This window comes from Megalops cyprinoides, chromosome 4 (assembly GCF_013368585.1).
Source record: "Megalops cyprinoides isolate fMegCyp1 chromosome 4, fMegCyp1.pri, whole genome shotgun sequence".
In the NCBI taxonomy this organism is placed as follows: Eukaryota; Metazoa; Chordata; class Actinopteri; order Elopiformes; family Megalopidae; genus Megalops; species Megalops cyprinoides.
In genome coordinates, this window is record NC_050586.1 from 34,603,796 (window position 1) to 34,628,143 (window position 24,348).

The following is a 24,348-nucleotide window of genomic DNA, read 5'->3' on the forward strand; positions in this document are numbered from 1 at the left end:
CAAAGAGGGAGCTCTAGCACAGCTTATGTGCTCCAGCGAGAACCTCTCCTCCCTGCTGATACCGCACAGTGGAAACCAGCAGAGGTACAGGCCCGTGCCACTGACATTTAGGAAGCCCTGAGACGGCCGTTCTGGCTACCGCTGTAGCTCCCCTTTTTCAAAAGCGGTGCAGCCAGGTAACCGCTTTCAACTGTAACCGCTCCGCCGCTCACGGCCGGGTTTTCCCGAAGTCTCCGAAGAGTTCGCGGGCCGCCACCGGCACATTGCTGATAGATTCTAGGAGCTTCTCCCGTAAGCTGCTCGATGTCCGCCCTCGCCGTTTAATCTACCGCGGTAAACAAAGTAAGGCGCGTCAGATGCCGTTTTGGCCACGGCCACCGGCGTCGGTTAAGTTGACTGGATTTTTCCCGAATTAAGGCTCAGGCCCGAAAGCTGTCCGCGGCGCCGAGCGGGCGAGGGATCATCCTGGTGGGAGGGCTTTGCAGGTGCGCCACAATACGTTCAGGCCCCGTCCCGCTCCCGGGGAGCGAGCGCGGACTTGGCAAACCCGGCGCTGAAATTGGGCCATGCCGCACAGACGCACAGAAATGACTGGCGCGGCCCACCTGTGCTACAGGAATAGCAGAACGATGGCCTGCATGTCAACCTTAATGTCAGTGAGATTTCATCAGATGAGCAAACAGATGGATGTGTGGTTGACTGCTGACGATGGACAGACAGAGATATGGAGAGAGAAGGTTTTTGTTTTTTTTTTAAGAAACAGAATGCTCTGAAATCATAAGGCTATGACTCATACATTTTTATACATGCGACCAATTTAGAATACCTGGAATTCAGAAAAAGCAATAAAGATGGATATGTTTACCGATGAATTGATTTTGTAAATTTAAAACAGTCCACTGTGCTTCTTATGTTACACTCTAAGCCTTTCACGTCAGGGTTTTTTGTGGTTTTGTAACTTTGGAAAACACTTTTGTGACAAAATCAAAAAATTACATCTGCAGAACTAAAGGAGGTACATGTGGCTTTAATCAAGAACCTAATAAAAGTAAATATTTAGTGTTCAGTGTTATGGTTACAATGTGTTACTTTGTTGATTAAAGTGAAGCCTCCAATTGGGGTTTGACATACATCAACTTTTTTTCTCCACACAATTGGAATACTCAACTCCATGTGATTAACTGAAAAAACCGGGCGTTTACAAAGCTTTGTACTGCGTGACCAGAAATTTCCACACAAGCATTGATTCTCCAGAACACTAAAACTGAATGTTAAATTAGGAGAAGTTGTATGTGATCATAGAAACTCATCTCTTAGAAACACTGGGGGTTACTCTAAATACTGGCAATTTTGACAAAAACTAGCGGTACTCCTTCACTGGTGGCAACATATAGGCAAGGTATCTCAACAGTATTTTAAACTGTAGTTTAGTAACTGCATGCAACACAAGCATCACAAAATAGAATTGCTTATGTATGTACACTGTACTGTACCACAGCTTGAATTAATAACAGTCTGGCTGAAAGCCACACCATATAATCCTATATTCCACATGGAAAATATGCAAATGAGCCTAATCGGGTCTAAATTTAGTTTTAAATCCCTTATCCAGCCTTTTATCAATCAATTTGTACAGAAAACATTTTTGACTTGCTGTGCTAGCCCACCCTGCAATGTTTACATCAGTCTGTTAAAGTTCTACTGGGTAATTTTTTCCTTGCCTGTTTTTTTTTTTTTTTTTTTTCCCCAGGCCTGAGCTTCTATTAGTTTTAATGCTCACATACAATCAAGACCTGCAATTATTTGTTTTCTGTGCTCAGATCTACATTGAATCAGGTTAATATCCTTTAAATACCCAGCAAACATATATGGCCATACACATGTTCATATATCTGATTTCCATAGCCTTGAAAAAAAGGTTAAATCCTATGGACAGCTTACATGCCCAGTAGGATGGTCTAATCCCAGGAACTGTGTTGCAACGCAACAATAAATTGTCCCAATCTCTGTGGATAGTACAGTCTAGCATACTGTGCGGGTTTTGGTACTGGAATAGTGTACCTCGCAAAAAGGTGCAGTAACAACTGCAGTTACATATATGCGTTTTTCCTTAAGAGAATGGGCATCAATGTAAAATGAAACAATGTAAAGTAAAAAAAAATAAACCAATGATAAAAAACAATAATAAAATGTACTTTATGCATTGGATAGATTTCTGGTGGCTAAATGAGGATGCCTGCACAGATGCACACCTATAGTAGGTAGTTGCCTCTCTTTCGCCTGTTTGCTGGGCTGCGTCTAATGTGTCCGGTGCACAGGGGAGCTTACTGTACACTGCAGTCACTGAAACTCAGCTCACCATTTAAGCAGACCAGAAACAGATACAGGCCAAAATTGGGAATAATTATCCATATAAAATACACAGATTTAGATAATACCTGTAAATGTACTGCTAAATGTAGATAATGTTACTCATCTTGTATGTCACTCCGGATAAGAGCATCTGCTAAATGACATATGTAAATGTAGATGTAAACACAGAACACCTTCAACTTGCTAAAGCATCCTTCATAACTGGCCCAAGCACAACAACTGACTGGACATATGTTAACAAATATTATTTAGCTATTTAATAAGATATAGTACATTATGGCGCATTTCACTATTTCATCAATTAAGCAGGATCCAAAACACTCTTTCTTGCATCCAAATGAGAACATGTTCCACGTTTTCTCCAGTCTGACACTCTCCTTTGTTAATTACTTACGTTAACTGGCTACACCTCACTGATTCATAAAATAATACCTTTAAAATTAAACTTCAAAGAACAAAACATTCAAACTTAATACTGATTGGACAGCAGCCTGGCTATAGAAAGAGCACAGTGATGCAGCTGACAAGCTGCTACATAAGGAGGCCAGCTGTGTTACACCATTTTACCACATTATACCATATATAGGTTAGGTGATCATCTTCTGCATCATAATACACATCATAATCTCTCCAAGCAATACCATTGTTTCATGTGACAGTTTCCAATATAGCCACCATGGATACTGTCATAACCTAAAGTATATGAGAATGAAGTAATCCTCTGTTTACAGTGCATTTTAATATTGTGTATGCATGCTACGTGTGTAGCAGCTCTACATTAGCTCCTTTTTTTATAAAACGCTTATCTTAACAGGGATGAAAGCTTAAGTGATCTGAATTAATGCAAGTGGCATTACCAGTTGGAGACATTCCAAGGTAAAAAAATTTCAAGTGGGCTTTTGATCCGATTTGTTTTCTTTTTTTGCCTGCTCACAATACCATACGCCAAAAAAAAAAAAATGCTTTAGAGCATCTCATACCGCAAGCTGCAAAGTCGGACCTCAGACACACATAAGCTGCGCCTCTGTGACCTCGCACATATGTGGCACCTGAAGTTTTCAATAACACATAAACAGCATATTGGCCCGTCCTCTGCTGGAGTTCGAACCCTGCGAGTTTTGAGGCGGAGCGGCGGTGAGGTCGCTCTCCGAGCTGTGCGAGAGCCCGACGTCCACCAGACTTCGGAGCCATGTTTGCCGCTCCGATTTGGCACGTACCCGGGCGCGGGTCCAGGGAAAGAGTCCGCGTGTGATTCCGCATCTCATCTCCTGCTCCTCGCGCACCGAACAGCTTGATTCCCCTAACACGGGCGCTCCCTCAGGAACCGTCTTGCACTTTAATATCTACACGAGGGGAGACGACCAGGAGACGGGGAGATGGGGGGGGGGGCTGGGGGTTGGGGGCTGAAGATTTGGATTGGGGCCGATACCATTTTGTGGTCCCTCTACCCGGCATATTAAAACTTAATCAACTTAATAAGCGTTTTAACTTTAATGAGATACAGTAAACACTGGCGACAAAAGGTTTTCAGCAACAGTCAGGAAGACATTCCCCTCACCTTCAAATGCATTTTTAAAATTCCGAGTCATGGAATCAAAACAAACGCACATATTTACAAACCCAAAATAACAACTTTAGTTAAGCGTGGCAAAACAATTTTTCGAGGATACACAGAAATCGGAAATGTGCGGTGCGCTGCTAAAAAGAAAAGCTAGGCTAGCATCGGTGAGCATCATCCAAGGATGGGATCACAATGAGGGGCAAGGAGGGCTGGGGTACAAATGCCTTTTTGTAATGGGGGAAAGTGGGGGACACAGAAAATCAGTGTTGGCTCATCCTCACACCGCGTGGTCAAAACAACGCAGCCACAATCAGCACCCTTTCTCCCCTTCAGAATCAGTTAAGCCTTTGCCCCAATTATCTACTCCGTGACATATGTGCTCTTTTTTATGTGTGTCATTTTTTTCCCCCTTTCTCTGCTGCATATTGAACAGATTAAATGTTGAAAATAAAAGGGGGGGGATGGGGGGGCAGGGGGAACTCAGCTGCGAATGGGCTGCTGAGGTACCAGAATGTGAACAGTCTTACACACCACAGCAGGCATCTCAAACCCACGGCCCATGGGCCACATACGGCCCACAGAGCACAGCCATCTGGCCCGCTTGAGAACGGATCAAAATTGATGTCATCCAGCCAGCTCGATGTTGCTTGCTGACAATTTCTTCTCATTGTAAAAAATTACAGGGGAAACGGATATGGAATACTTTGAACAGAAGCCCACACCCGGGGAGTAATGCAAGACATCTAGCGAGGGAAGCAACGTCCCCAATTTAGTGTGGCTAAAGCTTGCCCTTCCTTTAATTGTTTTATGGGGAGTAATGGACACAGCCTTTGCCTTTCAGTGACCCCTAATCATTTATCATCTAAACTAATGATCTAAACCGTATATCCAACTGTTGCCTAGAATGAATTTAAAGGTTTTATTTTTCTGTGAAAATGAACTCCAGCGGAGGTGTCTGGAGAATGACAGTCGACCATACCAAGCTTGAGCCAAGTCAATGGCTGCTCTAGACATGTTGAAGTCTGACTTAGCTCTTTTTGACGAGGCTTGCCGTCTCCTAGTGCCACCACAGGTGGCTTTTAATGGTGGCTTATCCAGAGAAAGGACACTCATCTGGGTCCCCCAAAATCACCTGAATCCTCCCTTTCGCGGTGTTGTCCTGGGCATGAAAAGTGATTTAGACGCACTGGCTATCCCTGTAATTCAGACCCCCAGCGTCACCATGAAAGGCCTTTCACTAAGAGCGTCGCATTCGTAATTTACAGGGACATAAAACGCCCAGCTGACATGATATTTACAGCAGAGCCCTTTCAGCGTGCATCCCTGGCTCAAATCGGGTTCTTCTGTGTAAATAAAGTGGCATATGATCAGCAATCAAGCTCTGATGACTCTCGGATTGACCTGAGAGTGAGACGCCTTTTAATCTAGAGCCAGCAGTAAAAATTTAATGCTGGCTGGCGGTGTCACACTGTTTACAGATTGTACATCACTGGCTCACATTTCCGCAGTGACAAGGGACGGTTTTCGCTGGGTGCGGGACGGAAAAGCCGGCCAGGTCCACCTGGCCGACCGAGGCCATCCATCACAGGGCGATAACAGTCGAGCAGCATGCTCTGACATATCTGTTACAGGTTAAATAGGCACGGAGCGGCCGTGATGGCAGTATTTAGAAGCTGACATCACGGTCGGGTTGCCTGCTGCGGCCGTTGGAAAGGGAAGTGCAGAGTGGACTCGGTGTCGTGTTCCCATACCCACGGTGCGTCCGCTTTCTGCCCTCATACCTCGGTGACGCACCTCCACCAGAGGGGAGGACCGGGGAGGCAGGAAATATGAACCGGACGGAAAGGAGGTGTGTTCAGTAAATACAGGGAGGCATGGCAAAGACACCACATTCAATACTGAGGAAGGCATGCTGGACTTTTCCTCTTACAAGCAGGAGCAAGAAAGATGGAAAGATTCTCAGCTTATTAAAGTACCTTCATATATTCCTCCAGTTACAGCGCACACACACAGAATGAAAACAGTATATACATTTTCTGATGTCACAGCCTAGCTTAAATGCTGCATTGTTCATTTTAGTTGTTTGTGTGAGTAAAAATAAAATGGTGTTGTTTTTCCTGTTGATTCACTACAAATTGGAAGGAATACTTCCTGGATGACGTCACACAAACCCAAACAAGCTGGAATGTCTGCAAACTGCAGTTACCAGCACAAAAAAAACACCAGCTGGAATCTGCACAGCAACAAGTTTAAACCACACAAACACAGTCAGCAATCTTATCATTGAGATTGGGCAATGCATATTTGCACATATTTCATTTAATTATTTTGGTAAACGGAAAGTACTTTTATCTTTATTCACAACAAATGCATCTTATCCATCCTCACTAGGTGAGAATTCATTATCTGAAATATAATTGAATTTCTGAGTCATCCAGTGCAGTCGTTTGTGAGAATATATCTGCAGTAAGGACGATCTTACACATCTGACCAAGAAGCATTTGATCACAGCCCTGTTTCAAATGGGAAACCGGCACTGGTGGATGGTACAATGTGGAATGGAAACACTGGCATCAGACCAGAAGAGTCCACATTCCTGATTTACATAGTTTCAAGCACAAAATGAACATAAGAACTTTCCATGGAAAGTTGAACCAATGAGCCTATTGTAAGCTCGTCACTAAAACAACTATGCTATAGCTGTTTATACTGACAGTACACCGGCACAGTTCAAACTCAAAAAGGAACCACAACCTGTTATTTTGGATTGTGAATCAACACAAGATATCTCATTTGCTTATCCCTCACTCCATTTTGATTGTCAGTTACCTAGTGGAACATTTTGGAAAGAACTAAAAACTTAGTGATGTTGGCATGCTGTGAAGTACCAATCATACACTTTCATAAACTGGCCATTTTACTCTATTAGTTTTCATAGTCTCTCCTCTCTTAACTCGTTTTCTCCGGAGGATTCAAAGGGCACTCAGAGGGGTAAATCACAACAAAACCACAACGAGATGTCGTCATCCAAAAAAAAGTCCCTGCTAAAAATGCAGAGCTGGCAGCTTCATACAGGATTAGATGTGTGTAAAAAACCCCAGAGATCTAAAAAGAGTATTACACATCTATATTCCATTTATATTTTGTCATTTGGCAGTTTGTCATTTATCAAGAGTGACTTACAAAGAACACATCTATGTTATTGCATTGTACAGTATTCTACTAATCCACCTATCCATCCATCTACATCTACAACGCAGCCTCCAATGGAACAGGGTAAAGGTAATACTACAATAAGGTAAGACTACAATGTGTATTTTACACAGCTCATTACAGTAGTATTTTCCCTTTCTATCAACTAATCTGTACTGTGCATCTGAAATCCCAATTAATCATATTCCTTTGCAATTAATAAACTATTCCTTTGTAAATAAAGGATCAAAGAGATGATTCAATTCAGCTCGACTCTCAGAAACACGCACAAACAAGCCGTGGAGTATCTTCATTCGTTTCTGACACGGGGGACGAAAATAAACGCTGTCTGTCCGCTGGTCCGAGGATAAGTAATTTCTTCTGAAGCTACACAAGCGTGCAGCGCCGGCTGCAGCTGTTTCCTGCTCAGCATCCTGCGTCTTTCCCCCTGCTTTTGTCAAAGTAAGTGCACATCATTGCCAGCTAAAAGCTCTGGGCACCGTCCCTGGTTGTTCCAGAGAAATGCCAGTCGTTTTGGCGGCGGCGGGCTCACAGACGGCGCAGAAAGGCACAGATGGCACTAATGGACGAGCGGAATCCAGCAGCGGGCCGGGACTGAGCCACGCCGGTGCCTGCTTCCAAATAGCTGCAGTACACCCGGCCGAACTCTGTAATACCAAGGTTAATGCCGCCGCGCTACGGGCATAAAGAATTCAGAACGATAAAATAATAATAAGGTGGGAAAATCTGTTTCGAGTTGGGCCGGAGGGATCGGGCTGTGTGGGAGTCGCCCTTGGTTAAACGCACGCTCCAGTTTAAGATGAAGTCCTCCACTCCCGACAAGCAAGCAGGTTATGCCACAGCGTGAGTTCCGTCCCATCATGCAAACAGGGCTTCAGTGAGTGATGCCCCAATATATGCTACCAAGGTTCAATAGTTTAAATAAAGCGGTTGACTGGGTGAAAAGAGAAAAGAGAAAATTATTTTAGCTGGCCAGACCACATGAAGCTAACCCTATATATAGCCACTTTATTTAATTTATTAAATGCCCAGTCCAACATCTGTTGACTTTGTAATCAAATACATTCAAATGAGTCCCACCAAATATTGCTGCCTGATAAAAAAAGGCCAATCTGGAAAAGCACATTAATCTCTGCATTCACACTTACTCTAATCATCTTGTAATCACATTGTAATCATAGTATAAGTCATATTACACAGGTCTCTAAATGACTTGGTCTGATGTTGTTGGTCAGTTTAAATTCTGAAATGTAATTTTCTTTCTGTAAGGTAAAAACAAAGAGGCCACATCAATTTCTTCTTCCACCAAAAGACGGTGAGCAAACATACAACTTTGGTGAGAGACCTCGCTCTGTGTCACATCCGAATGGCTAAGGCAGTTGCTATGGCAGGTCAAAGAGAACAGTTTAAGCAATGATCTCAAGGCATATGTTGCTAAAAATTACCACAGCTCTGGAACTTATGGATCATGTCCTCCGTTATACTTTTCATCAATCCCTTGATATGCACCTTGACCAGAAATCAGTTGCTAAAGTGGTCTAGATTAGCGTTTCCCAAACCTATCCTGGAGGACCCCTTGTCCCGCATGTTTTAAATCTCTCCCTGCTCCAACACAGCTGATTTAAATGATCAGTTTGTTATTAAGCAGCTTCAGGAGCTCATAACGAGTTGATCATTTGAATCACCTGTGTTGGAGCAGGGAGAGATCTATAACATGCAGGTCAAGGGGTCCTCCAGGAGAGGTTTGGGAAACGCTGGTCTAGATGATCCCAACAATCTATCCTAACATACGTGGTGGGGAAAATTAATTTCTATTGAATATTCTATGAATTCGATATTCATATTCTATGAATATTCAAAAAATAGAACCTTCTGTGCACATGGGATTGTCTTAGAACAAGATTCAACATGAATCATGGTGCCCCCAGACTTGTAAATAATCATTATGAGATAATCATTACTAAGAAAAAAAACTGTTAAAATAACTTTGTTAATGAATATACTTTTCTTATTATATGTACAAGTTTGGCTCTATTGATTAAGCAAATCAGTGACACCTGAGTACTCCAACTTACACTGTTAATGTTAATTCCATCCCTGGTGTCCTTTAGTAACAGGAACCCTTGATATCACTTATGAGGCAAACAACTCACCAGTATGGAATACTCAATATCAAATGTCATTACAGGTCTGACCAGAGGGAGGCGGTGTGCAAGCCTAACTGTATGTGCCATGACGCTGAGCAGCATTTGGAGAAAATCCATTTCTGCTCAATTATATTTCTGCTGCAGTGGTTGATCTCCATTACAGGAAGTTTGCGAACAACACAATCTACTGATGTATGCAAAATAAGGGAAAGAAAAAGGCACCGTCATTCTACAAACTGGAACTGTAACACTTGACAGTATTATTCCTAAATCCTGCGCTGGGTCAAGACCATAGACGTGGCCTCATATAATTTTTGTTATCCATTTGGACCTTATGTTTGTTGTATACTGGATATTCATGGTTAACTTTGTTACTCAGCATATAACTTGTTGGAATCCCAACAATCAGAATACAACAAAAACTACCGTGTGCTGAAGTGTAAACAAAAGGGCCATATCAAAAAATTAATTACAGTTCAAGGCACTTTTACAAAATGTCTAAAATAAATCAACCAACTTCAAAATGGAGAAGCAATATGAAAACTGAAAAGCAGAAGGAAAAAGTAAAGTCACTACCTCTTTCAGGAAACAATTCAGAAAAGAGCCAGAAGTTGACCAGCCAAGTTCAATGGCTACAGTGACATCAAAAGCTACTGAACTCAGAGCAAAGACAATGCTGAAGTTGAATACATCATAGTTGTTTTTCACAACAGACTACATAAATTGAATGTGCTGAGGGCTTGTCATTAGTTATATATCTAAAAATAAGTAAATAGACACCACCTCCTGCACTCACAGCCTCCCACACAGTGGCCTTACGACCTACGCCTTCTCAAAACCCAAAGAAAAACCTTGGACAATAATCATTGGAAAGGGTTTAGAGGTATGTTCTGTTGCATCTGTCACCATTTGCTAAAATGCATCAAAGCCAAGAATAATGCAGGCTTTAAAGATAACCAGATTCATGGACATCATGAGCTGGACCTTACATTATACACAAGGAAGGCAGAGGTAAGTGTGTACAGCTTCATGTAGCTATAGCATGAACGCGATAATCTGTATATTCTCACCACACAAACACATGCAGGGGATACGTTCGTGATTTATTAGCGTTTCTTCGGAAAAGTCCCATGACAGGGCAAATGAGCATCTCAAAAGGGCCACTGGGCTCATCTGTACTTTTAATTTCTGCTCTGTCTGCACAGCTCACACACTGTCACTGCTTTCCTCCGGAGAGGCCCAGAGACACATTACACATTCAGCCACACAAAAAGCATAAGCTTACATAATGCCTCCCAGAAAAAAAGAACAACAACTAAAAAAAAAAAGAAGACACCCAGAAAGAGTATATAGATCTGTTTTCATTTCCTACAATGCTGAGAGAGAATGGTCCTCTTTCCACATTAACTGTGATTCCCCTCTGTTCTTGTCATGGTTTTTGCTTCAGCCTGTATTCCCCTACAATATGTTTAGAATATTAAAATAAAACCAAATAAAAAAGAAAAAAACATTCAAGGATACCCAGGTACATACCACTGAGTAAACTCAATGTAAGTAAATTATTATTGAAATATTCAAAACGTAGCCCCATTTGAATATATAATCATAACAAATCTGTTACTAGTGGAAAAACACACATGGACTACAATGGGAATGCTACTGAATTAAACATGAATTATTATGGTTATGTCTTAATAGGAATAATTTTGCTTAATCACAGTCTTATTGGAGGGCCTTTGTAAAAATATTTGCAATTATATCAACAATGTCATTTTTAGGAAAAGTGTAAAATGCCTCAATGATTGTAAGAAATGGAATTATACAATATATTTGTTTTTTTTTTTACAAAATGCATATTTTACTATAATATTGCAAAATATACTACAGTTTAAAAGGTTTCAGCAAAGTTTGCACTGTTATCAAATTATACACCAATAATAAAATTCAGCCTCAAAAAAACATTTTACACAAATATGCCTCCTTGAAGTGGTTTTGACGTATGTACTCTTGATAACAAATGAATAGGACCTCAATTATTTGGAAGTACAAATAGATGAAGTTATTCAAGGAATTTCTCTCACGCAGAGGGAGTTGTGTGGGTCTTGGGCGAGTGCTGGCGTGTATGTGTGCATGTGTGCGTGTGTGTGTGTGTGTGTGTGTGTGTGTGTGTGTGTGGTGTGTGTGTGCGTGTATGTGTGTGGTGTGTGGTGTGTGTGTGTGTGTGTGGTGTGTGTGTGTGGTGTGTGTGTGTGTGTGTGTGTGTGTGGTGTGCTCTGTAAGGTGAAGCTTCTCCCTCCCCTCCACCAGCCTGGTGCTGGATGGGGTCACATGCGATCTGCAGGAAGTGGAGATGTGCGCGTGCGACAGGGAGGGCAGTAATTGGAGTGAGCTGTCAGGACAGAGCGGGGTGAGTATGCGTCTAAGAGTCTGCCATTTGGACACTGCGGCGCGCCGGTGCCCAGCCTCCTACCCTCGCGTGGGGTGGCGCGCATTAAACTCAACGATGAGGCTAATGCAGGACGAAACGGCTCTGGCACCGGGCCCATGTGGGGTTTTTAAATCAAGGATGGGAAAGATCAGATATAATAAAATCCTATTACTGGTAAACACAAGGAGAATTACTGTACATTCTTGTATAATAATCATTAAATCACATCAGTGATAAACACTGATAATTAAAAATGAAATTATGTTCTTTTCAATCAAATAAAAAGGTCTGAACAATCTAGTCTGTTGAAGAGGTCTTCCAAATATTCTACAAACTTAAGGGATGATTTGTGTGCATGAATTATTAAAATATGCAAGAGCGCAGAACAAAGTTGACATGATTGACTAAGGAAGGGTAAACAGGGCTAAAGTGTGATCTATTGGGACCATCATTACAATCATGAGTAATCACCATAACAATACACAAAATTAGGCTGAAGTTTCCTTCAAAATGTTCTGGGCTTTCATTTGACAGATCCACAGGATGTTACCCCTCTCTCTAATCAGGCTGTTAAATCCCATGCACATCTTTACAGAACCCAGTCATTTGCAAAAACAGATTCTAAAGAAAGTGACTTCACACTAAAAAGCTTTCAAGTGTCCGATCAGTGAATTGGCCTGGGAGATATTAAAAATAATAATATTAAACGGATGCAGAACGATCTGTACTCAGGCATGAAAAAATAAGACATAATTATCTTTTGTAATTTTATTCTTCTTTTCTGTCTGTATTGTCACAAAGAATAAAATAAAGAAAGATAATTAAGTCCAACATTTTCATTCTGAGTGCAGGCATTTGCATGTGTTTTTAAAGGGATTTATGCCAGATTGACTGTACTACAAGCCAGGGAGTGATACTTATTTTATCAATGCATATACAGTAAAGCTGAAATGCTTTACCTTTTCACTGCATGGACTCTGAGTTATAGCAGTGAAATGCCTTTAACTGCAAGTAAAGTCCATTTTTTATAGTAAATTTTGAGCCCTAAATTCCAGCACAGAAAAGTTTTATTTATGTGGGGCGATAAAACACCCGCATATAAATATAAACATGCTGCACACCCTGCTATATCCTGTGGAAAGCCCTGGTGATAAAACACCTTGTTATGTCTACTGTAGAAAATATGCTTATCAAGCCGCATGTTAATGCAGGCAGTAAATAACATGATGGTCACACAGTGATGGTAGAAATATAACAGCATGATCCAGCTCCAGGCTATGGTGGATAAAGGAGATGCTTTTTTTTTAAACTGCAACTGTGAGAATTGGGTTAATGTGACCTGAGCTGGACAGACATGGGCTGGTGAAGGGTAAAACACAAACTCGCACATGCACACAAACACACACACACACACGCACGCACAATCACATACACACAAAAACACACACACGCACAAACACATGCACACACATGTACACGCGTGCACACACAAACACACAGACACAAACAATGTTTAATGACATTGGATAATAATATGCCACAAGGCACAACACTTTAAAGTAATTTCAGTACCTGTTGGAGGGTGGGAAATGGCTAGGATAAAACACAGTTTGAAAGGCAAAAACTGAAATCTGGATAAAAGGAACTGTTTTTTAAAGTAAAAAATAAAAAAGCAATGCAGGATTTTGAACTGCAACATGTCTCAGTACTCAGAACCCACTGGCATTGCCTTGTGATGGAGTACTGACACCCTAACAAATATTTCCCCCCTCATAAACTTGAGCTGATACAATGCCTAAAAATTACTCACATGAAACAGAACAGAGAAAGAACAATATACTTTGAATGCAAATGAGAATATAACTATTGCATATGTAATATGTAACAGGTACACATGTTCACAGCTAACAGGATCCTATTCCTAATTTATTCAAATACAAGTAAAGACATGCTAAAAAGAGCATATCAGACCCCCATGCAGATGAAACAGGTTTTAACATACACTGGCTGGACCGTGATGGACATTTACATCCATCATGAGAATTCCAGCCAAATTCTGAAGCCCTTATCTTCAGAGCTGTAGAGGACCTAGGGTAATTCTTAGGGCCTTTCTGTGACCTTGCCTGAAGCTACACTTTCAACCTCACACTTTCTCTGACATCCTTCACATGACAAGGTTTTTGCACAAAAACAAATTCATGCAACCATACGGGGCATCAATGACCTTTACAAACGATCACCGGTGACCTGTTCGGAGGGAAAAATAATGGAAGGGTCATGTGGCGCTGGAGAGCAGCAGTTTGGATGTCACCGCTAAACCTTTCCTGATATACTGTCCCGTGTCCGTTTCACCATCTGCCCCCATTCCTCATTTTCTTTAGGCCACACGGTTACTTTAACAGGCTGCTTCAGATGAGAGTTGATGGTGTCTTCATTTACATGGAAAAAAACACTCATGAATTCAGAAAGACCCTGCCTGACCTGGACAAGAGCTTAATGGAAAGGGAAACTTTGTGCTAAACTCCACGGAGGTAACTCTCACTCAGGATTTTTAGAATGGCGTGTGCTGCTAAAACGTTAAAAGGCGTCTAGATTTAATCTACTCGAAAATAAAAAACCCAGACAAAGTGTTTTTGTTGTAAGTGCGAAGCAATTCATCTGCTTTTAAATGGGAATTTCCTTAGTAAAATAATCAAACTGACAGGTGTCCATCAATCTTGCGGCCACCTCACTGAAACAGCCCAGCCAGTTTTATACAAATGATATCTTAGGACAGTTTTTGTGAGGGGGGGCTTGTGAATTATCTTGCATGCATTATAAATTAGAATATTCTGACCATATTTGGCACGAGCTGGAGAAACTGGCATGACCATATTTAAGGTTTGTTTGTATTGATACGTATTTAGATTTTGTCCCTAAATGTGTAAGAATATTTACCAAGCCAGCTTTTGCTGGAGCTGGAAACCTGCGTGTAAACTGGGTCACTATGTCAAACTGCACTGCATTTCGGTTTTGTTGGCCTTTCACCTCTGGAATGAGCGCTGAAATCCAGCCCAAGCAAGACTCCAGACGGCCTTAAATAATGGAGCCAGGGATGACGGCAGCGGGGGATTTTCATCGGGCTGAGTTAACTTTTCCTACTTTCGACATGCAGTAATGGAGGTGCAGCCCACAAGCACAAAGCAGGACCATAGCTGGCAGCTGAATTTCACAGCTCGCTTTGACTTCAACTGAGTTGTTATTAGATACATTATTTAAAAGGGATAGTCATGTTATTCATACTTGAATACTTAACCAAAACAGAAACATATGACACAGCCATAATCATCAGCATTTAGTGGCAAGAAACAAAGCTATTTTTCTCAGAGCAGCGCTGAAAAAAATTCCAAATGTTCTTTCTTTTTGGTATTGTGTAGCTTTGTGCTTTCAATAGTGAATATGTATTCAATCAAAAGCATGGGGACAAAGCACTTCCAACCCACCTGCAATAAGAGAAAGAAACAAACATATTGAAATTTAAAGGGATGTTCCCACAGTGCCAAGTGCAAATATACACTCAAGGCAATGCAGATATCGGGATAGTACCAACAAAGAGCATGGAAATTAGCTGCCTTGACAGACAGGCTTTACTGTGAATCAACACGCCACAGTCGTTGAGCACGTGTGTGTCGTCTTTTTTTCTTTCCTCCTTTATCCAAACCCAGACCAAGCGCCGTCCCTTCACGGCCAGCATTCTTAAACGCATGCAGAGCCGCAACCCAGCTTGCTGAGGGCAAGTGACAAGAGGCTGGCTTTGATGCCCTGGCTGGTGACTGCGCGCGTGTGTGCGTGTGTGTGTGTGTGTGTGTGTGTGTGTGTGTGTGTGCGCGCACGTGTGCGTGCGAGGGGAGGCCTATTAAATAGAGGCTGACAAGGAGTAATTATTCTAATGCGATACATCCCAGACTAAACAGGAGTGGCTGGGATGAGGTGTCAGATGCGAGTCATTAATGCTGATGAGAGCTGGATGCGGTTTCGGCAGCTGTCTCCCTCCCAGGTGGGCTGACCCGGACCCACTTCCCGGGTGCTGGCGGGGCGGACGCCGTCCCGGCGGAGCTGCTCGCCGGGCCACGGGTGTTGATGTCTTACACCAGCTAATGAAGGCGCTCTCATTAACCCCTTCTGTCCTCTCAAGACGCTCTGCCCAGTCGGCCGACACGCTTCGTTTTCTAATTCATCTGCACGCTGGTCTGCTGTTTTTTTTTTTTCCAAATTAGAATAAACACACATGTTAATAAACTGGAGGGAGAAAAGGAAGGCAGAGCTACTTGAGAGCAAAGAAGGGGTTAATGAGACGGCTTTGGTGAAAGTATGGTGTCATGCTGTTCTCATGGAAAAGCATGCAGAGGAGCTATTGCCCTGCTGCTACAGTACTTAAACAATCTACATTAAGTTATCATTGGAGAACTGGAATACACATTATTCTCCACAAATTAAAATTTGAATTGTAAAAGGACTCAAAAATATGCTGGAATACTCTGCCTTTTATGAGCCAGCTAATGGCTAATTAAGCATTATGGGTTTTTTCTTCCTCAGTCACAAGTGGATCTTGGTTTTAGGGAGACTCTTTGACTCTTTGTGATATTGATTTGACTGAAGAGTAATCACAGCAGGGATAATGGGTCTCTGATAACCAAAAAATAATCCCTTTTATCCAAGGGGAGCTGTGTTGTCTAGAGCAAATATGACTTAAAATTAAACTCTGGTCTCACATCTCTTTGGTTTTACATTTACTTCCACTTTCAAAATAAAGCCTTCTTTAGTTTCTTTATTTGACTTGCTAGAGACTTGTGTTCCTTAAGGGATGAGATGTAAATACAGTATTTTTGAGTATAAAGTAGACTCTCATTTTCTTGCAAGACTGTTTCACTTCTGTGATGGTACAGAGGACTGCTTCACCCTGGCCTCAGCTGACTACAATCCTGAAAGTTCTCCAGCTGTCTTTAACCACTGGCACTTTCAGGACTGGGTGGAACTGGCTAAACCAACATAATGAATGAGGTGACTAACAACTTGCAAGTAACAGAAATGGCAAAGACTAGCCGGGTGCTGGAAAGCTCTCAAGTGTAATACATACACATACTGTACAATCCTGTGCCACTTCCACGTGCAGCAGGACCCGAGCAGAGTAAAGTGACGTGGAAGGATGTCGCCTCAAAGGAGAGACTGAAAGTAAACGGAACAGTTGACCTTTTCTGCAATGCAGCACACGGCCAGAACTTAAAATTCAAGTTCAAGACAGCTGGTGATAACTGAACAGGAACACAAAAAACAGGTGGATAACAGTGGAACAAAGGCAGTTCCAAGACAATGCGATTCACATATGGACTGGAAAAAGAGACTTCCAGTGTGACGAGAGGAAGGAGGGGGGGGGGGGGGGGGGACCGAGACACGTGTGCATTCTGGTAGCCATAGCACGTGGAACGTGCTCATCGTGATTAAAATGGAGCTGCATCCGATAATTCTACTATGCTGGGATCAAGATTCCCTGTGGAACTCCTGTGTTTTACAACCACTCAAACAGTTGGTTCTGTGGTGCTAATTCATGGTGCACTAACTCATATTAGGGCATGGATGTTACGCTCTGAGCTGTGATGGGGGATGGTAAAGCTTACCACTCCTATTAAAAAGTAATGTCGAGGTTCTGTTAATACATGTAGAGATATGAAATTCAAAATCACAGGAATGTGGGCCAAAATGAACTTCAAAAACTGCCAATATATAATACAGTGTACAGCAGGTAAATTCAAGCATATCTTCCAAAATGCATTTTTACATATGTGTAATATTATGATGTGACATGCGTGCATGCATACTTAAGTACATCACCACAGTCTGGATTTCTCATTTTAAAATACACAGTACCAAAGTGAAAATAGCCAGTTAACAATGGGATTGAACTCCTTGAACCCATTGTTCAAACACTGTTTCTATATAATGTGCCTCCGAGAATCCATGCACAGGCTAAACTTTCTCATTGGGTTAAGGCTAAATCATGTCACACTGGACAAAGTGTGATCATCTCACATATTTGCATATGTTCAAACTCTAGATATGCAAGGCTGCCTCAAGCTGACATTTCATATCAGGATATGGTATTAACACTCATTTCTCCTGCAATAAAGAAGAACCTAATTTACCATTTCCTTACATTTAAAACGATTATATCAATACTTTCCCGGTGGCTAGGTTTACAGAAATTCATCAGTATGTGCATTTAGTATATTCATCAGAGCTCATTTCATGGAAAAAATTGTGCTGTAATATGTGATCTGCTCTGTGTTAGCAGGCAAAAGGCCTGTAGTGACTTCTTTGGATGGAAAAAAAAAAACTCCTCGATGTTTGTGCAAATTCAGCTCAGATTTGGCTGTTAGGGCAAGATATATGCTAATCCTCTTAGTATTCTCCATACTCTCTGAATATGTGTTTTTCAGCACAACATGTCAAGTATATTTTCTTTGAGGAAAAGAAATTGGATTGCATGTTTTATGTATGACTATTTTAAGTACAATTTTTTCTATTAATTTGTAAAGCAACAGAAAAATACACCATGTGACTGAATTAATGTTTTGTTTGAATTAATGTTTTTCCTACTACACAGCATGCAACAGTGTGAAACATTTTTGCTATGGTAAATGCAGATTCTGTGGTTAGCAATCCTTAAAAGCGTATTTTTATGCATATGGTCTACTGAGTGTATATATAGCTTACATACACACCATTGGGACTGACACTAATTTGCATTGATGTCCCTCTACCTAGGCTCCAGGTAAAACCACATGGACATATCTGATAATATGACCTTATAGACTAACATGGGTATACATTTGACAAGAAAACCTGTGTTACCAGCTTCACACCACTGTCACTCTTACACTCAGCTTCTGACAACCCGAAGGTGTGAGAGAACTTTAAATAGAGGTTTGCTACTATGAGGAAGAGAAGATTAAATCCCCTCACAGTAGAGTGATGGTTCCAGTGGAACCAATGTTGAAGTTTCAGGTCGTTTCACAAGCATAAGGCTTTGCCACACCACCACATGAAATCCATTCGGATGTTAATGAATTACAAAGAACAGTGGTAAGCATTCACACTGAACATCAAACATTGAACACACCCATTATTCATGTTAAAGTTAATGTCAATTAAGCATATAGACTACCAAGAACGGTTTTGTAAACAATCAAAATGTAACTATACTATACGGAATAATTGCATATTTATCCATGAAACAAGATCATGTTTACATTATGGATTCAATGTTTTGTATAATAGGTAAGAATAAAATAAGGGCCAACATCTCCTGTTCTGGGAAACATTTCCCCAGGACACTCCCCCTCCTCCACTGTAAACTACATGTGAGGAAAGCCCGCCATTCAGATCTGATCTGAAACCTGGGGTGTGCTGGCAGAAGATGACCTGCTAGCTGCATTGTTGCTGCTGCCTCATTTCTATCTGCTTGAACCATTTATTCGCCACTAATGTGCTGGCCTGGAATTCCCACTGCTTCTGGTGGTAGTCAGCAAGACTGGTGGACCAGCCCCCGCCCTCTCTCCCTCTCTCCCTCCCTCCTTGTCTTCCCCCACACCCCTGTCCCTTGTCCCCTGTCCCTCGCCTCTCCCTCTCCAGGTCCCCGGCCTTCGTTAGCAGTAGTTTGCATCATCCCTCGTGAAAACGTCACATGTCATCAGCGAGTTCATTCTTTATCACTTATTCCAGTATAGACAGTGTAACCTTCAGAAACCTGCTGCCCACGGTTTTACGTCTTAATTAGTACCACTGTCACTGCTGGAAAGTCTTCCCCGTCTCAATTTGAAAAGACAAAGAGGGAGAGAGACAGAGCGAGAGCGAGGAGGAGACCTGGCACATTAGCGCATCTTTTGCCAGTGTGCCGCTAACTCTCCGTTTGGCTGCCGGTCCGTAACTGAAAAGCCAGCTTAGGCAAGAAGACACTTAAGATACTTGATTCGGGCTGAGCCATCTGAGGGGTTAACGCCATTAAGACTATGGAGAGAACGCTCGCAAGAATCTGCATCTGTGTACACAAAGATTGGGATTCAGGGCTGCTTATATGTATTCGTCTTGAGACACAGAGATACACGGACAGACGAACATTATAGGCATGTGAGTGACACGGGACGAAATGGACTGAGCTGATTTGCCTTTGTTTTACGTCACTTTACCTTTACCTTATGTTTTATACCATGATCATCGCATTTTGAAATGCAGTTTAAATATAAACACGGAAAAGAGAATACTTTTAAAATGTGAAATCCATCTGTGGAAAAATAAAACTACTGGTATTTCAATACCATTTCTCTTTAGCTCTCACTTCAAAACTTTCAGTGTGGTTTTGACACTTACTGTATAACAAATATCTTTCTTTCTACTACTGTTTATTGAATATACATGCCACATACAGCACAAAAATAATAAAAGAGCATAACTTATTAGACATTGTGTCCATAATAAGATATATTGTGTATAATAATAATAATAATAACAATAATAATAATAATAAACCTATAAAAAATGGTGTGCTAAGTGATCAAACAGCTTACATATTAATTAAATCTGCACTGCCATTATTTAATTCAAATTACAGAGTGACCCTATAAATCATCAAACTGCACATTAGCATTAAGGGTATAATGGTGTTTTATAAACTATTATCATTAGCATAACAGACATCCTTTGTAATGACAAATGACATATTGATAAAATATGATGTCTCTTCACCCTTTCTTCGTTGGGCTGAAAGGTCCGACAAGTGAATGAACTAAGCACCAAGTTCTCACCATAATCTATCAACAGACTGAAAGTAAGCCCTTTCGCATTAGGCAATCAAATTGCTCTGTTTCATTCATTTAAATGTCCATAAATATGACTGTGTCACAACATTAATATTAAAAAGCTGTTAATAAAAATGCAGCAGATTAGCGTGAGAAAATGATTTTTCTTTGGCATCTTTTTCTTTTGGAATTGTAATTTAAATCGAGTACAGAAATGGCTACAGAAAAACAATAATATACTTAATAATATTCAATAACTGTACTGTTATGTACTGTATACATTTTACATATTACATTGCATGCATATACCAGAAATATACAGTACACTCATTATCACAGGGTCCAATCAATGAACCTGCTACTCCTCACACAGGGTAAGTTTGCCCTGTTCAGTATTCAAAATTACAGCCAACTACTTTCACATCTGTGTCTTTTTCCCTCTATCAATAATGAACAAGATGCTGTCATTTATTTATGAATAATTCAAGCTTGGATAATCAAATGTTGAAGGAGCTCCAAACGCAAACTGACAAAAAGATGGCAAAGCTAACATCTTATAAAAAAGACATCTGTTCACATCACATGGCGCGGTGCATCTGAGCCCTGACAAACTTGTTTCACAAGAAGATTCATCCACTTAAAGATCCACTTACGCCGCTCCTCTGATACTATTTGTTTTTGGGCGGAAGATCTCGGAAGCGTCCTTCGCCACACGTCACGGTTTTTTAGATGACGGCCGATAAATGCCCGCTCGAGAAACACCGCCTAACAAAATAAAATGACCATCATGTGCTCCTGAGTACAATTAATTATTGACAAAAACAAATAAAAATTCCACCTAATAGCTGTTGAGCCTACCGTTTATGGTATAAAAAGGGGGCTCCCTCATTTGCATTACAAAGCTTATTTGCATAATCAAGCTAATTAAAACTCCACCATGGCAGCAGTGACGGGGTTAACAGCGTGCAGTTATTAATTGGAAGTGGAGTGACCCTCTCAGGCGATGGCGGGTACACCCTCGTTCACATGACTAGAGATCGGAAGCTGATATCGAGGGGTTGCCGATGATCCATGTCTGCTGTCAGCACCCCGGGAAGTTATATAATCCACCGCCTCCCCCCTCGGCGGCGCATTCCCGCAGCCAGGGGGCACGGCCTTTGACCCCCCCCCCCTCAGCAGGGACCCGCCCCCCACTCCACCATCCAGCGCTCCCTTGTGAAAAGACCCGCGTTTGTGACACACCAGTAGGCAGAGGACTATTGAAAACAGGGAACTGTAAAGAGAGCTGCATCAGAACATAGCCGCCGCAGTATCAATTACTCTCAAACTCACAGTCAAGTATTTCTTTATTCCGTTCGTCTTTCTTTTTTTTAATTGGTTATGGAATTATGTTTAGGACTGAGCAGTAACAGGATCACAAGAGCATTAAATTAAATTAAAATTAATAGAGTAAAACCAATATGAAAAGTTACTGATAATTACTAAAGATACTACATACTGACAAAAAAAAAAAAAAATCAATAGCTACAATTTCAAAATTTTATAATATATGTAAATATTTACTTCTGTGTTAAAAGTATAATTGTATGGAATTTTAAAGTTTATAATACTTAACAGTCTGTATTGTTCATATTCATAATGACAAAAATGCTCATTAATATTATTTAAAGATACCCTCTCACAGATCTTTACAAATATGAAAAATTATGACTACAAAGCCTTTTAGTTATGTGTAATTACTAGTTAGTTTTGTATAAACACAAATATCTGTACATATTGGTTAAGCCTTAAAAAAAGATTAATTATGGACCAATATACAAAAACATACATTAATATGGATTATACATGCACATACATACAACGAAATGATTATTACGGGACGTTTGTAATTGAACGTTCAAGAAGGTATGGTCTCCAGAAACAAGCATTCTCGATGCAGCAGACACTCTTTGTACGTCTCTTTAAAAATTCAAATCAAACAGACGAAGGGAAGGGGGAAATTAGAATACATTACTTCACCTCCGTGTGATTTTCTTACATATCTGTCATATCGGGCAGGGGGGAGAAAAATCCGTTTGACAGAGCTTCGCTCGGCAAAGCTGACATTTACAATAATGTAATTTAATTAAAGCGGAGATTCCCGCCATCAGCGCCCAGACTTTTGCGTTTTGATAGGTGACGGAGGAGAAGGGGGCGGTGCCGTGGCGCGGGCAGCCACCGCGCTGGCCGGCCTGGTGGAAGGCACCCGGCTGAACATCAACTCCCATTCAATCAGAGCTACCGGGGAGGGTAAACACTGGCGCGCGCGCGGCCTGGTCCAAGTGCAGGTACCAGCTTCCCTGACTAATCATGGGGAAATGAGGGCAGCGCCAGAGAAAAGGAAAAAAAAAAAAAAAACAGAGCCCTGTCCAAGCGGCCCATCCCGAGCAGAGTGACAGAGTGACAGGGGTGACAGCCATTAAAAGCATTTCAGGTTTTTCTTTTTTCTTTACTTTTGGTCTTGACATTTAAAAAAAAACAGAGAATATCTACAAGAACTCGTAACATGGAATGTTAATAATGTGAGAAATAAGAATATAATTGAAAATATACAAAGCTGCCGTACATAACTAAAGTACACCCACTATATTTTACTGAAGAAAATTCTGAAAATATATGTAATATAAAAAAATTTATAATGATATGGTGTGATTTTTATAATTAATGCATGTAATATGTATCATATCAACATATATATTTTTTAATCACTTGTAAATATGATCCACTGAGCTAAAATATTCAGCAATTTAAAGATTGGGTGTGAATCAGTTATCTACATTTGAGACAATAGCAGTGATCTGCCTAATTAATGGCCATCAACGGACACCTCGTGACAATAAATGAAGTTTTGGGACAGAAGTCACTCTCTCTCCCCCCCGTCATCCCCACGACCACCCTGCCCCACCCCCAGTTTCTACCCTCACCCCTTTCTCCTCTCACGCCCCTGTCCACACCATCCCGACCAGTGGGGTCCCTAAGTGCAATCCTGTTACCAGCGGGCCTGGCCATTTCAGGGGCGGGCCCCGCAGATTAACGCGGCGGACATTATCAAATTTACAACCAGCCGCACGGACATCTGCCCTACTTTCGGCGGTTAATGTAAAAGAAACTAATCTGGTTAAGAGTGCGGGGCCGTTTCATAAACCCAGGCGCCCGGGACCGCTGCTGAGGCTGTCACTTCCCTTCTCGGGAGCGCTGGCTGAATTGAACTGTCAGCCTTCCACTTACGGCTTGTTAGGGGTAACAAGCCCGTTCGCTGATAGTACTAATGAGGTATTCAAGGCCTGCGAGAGGCACGCAGGTTCAGGGGGGACCGAAGAGCCGCTCCGCCGCCGGTCCACGGTCGCACCTTTTGTCTCCTAAATGGGCCCCCTGCTGAAGACGGGGGGGGGGGGGGGGGGGGGGCGGGGGGGCGGTTATAATCGGACCTCTGGACCTGTTCCGCCAAGAGACGCCGCCCGCCACGGGTAGGAGCTCCGACACGTGCGGGACACCACCAGGGGAGCCGTTTCCCCCCCCCCCCCCCCCCCCCCCGCCAGTTGAACTCTGAGGCAGGGATGGATTTTCTGTTTGTGCTCTGTTTTACCGTCACCTCTACCCTTTTGCGAACAGAGATGGCACAAAGGCTCTCTTGTGTTTCCAATGCTTCATTATTCGTGACGCCTTCGGTTTAATTCCAATTACGCTGTTAATTAGAAATCGCACGCTCTGTGATCTGGGGTTCATTTTGACTTCAATCCGTTTGCCAGCCTGCTA

The 24,348-nt window shown here is 41.8% G+C and overlaps 1 protein-coding gene across 1 annotated transcript in view; it reads right to left on the reverse strand.

The window, feature by feature from the left end:
- antxr2a (ANTXR cell adhesion molecule 2a) overlaps window positions 1-24,348 on the reverse strand; it is a 60,252-nt gene that overhangs the window by 3,166 nt on the left and 32,738 nt on the right. The gene's annotated exons all lie outside the window — the stretch shown is intronic.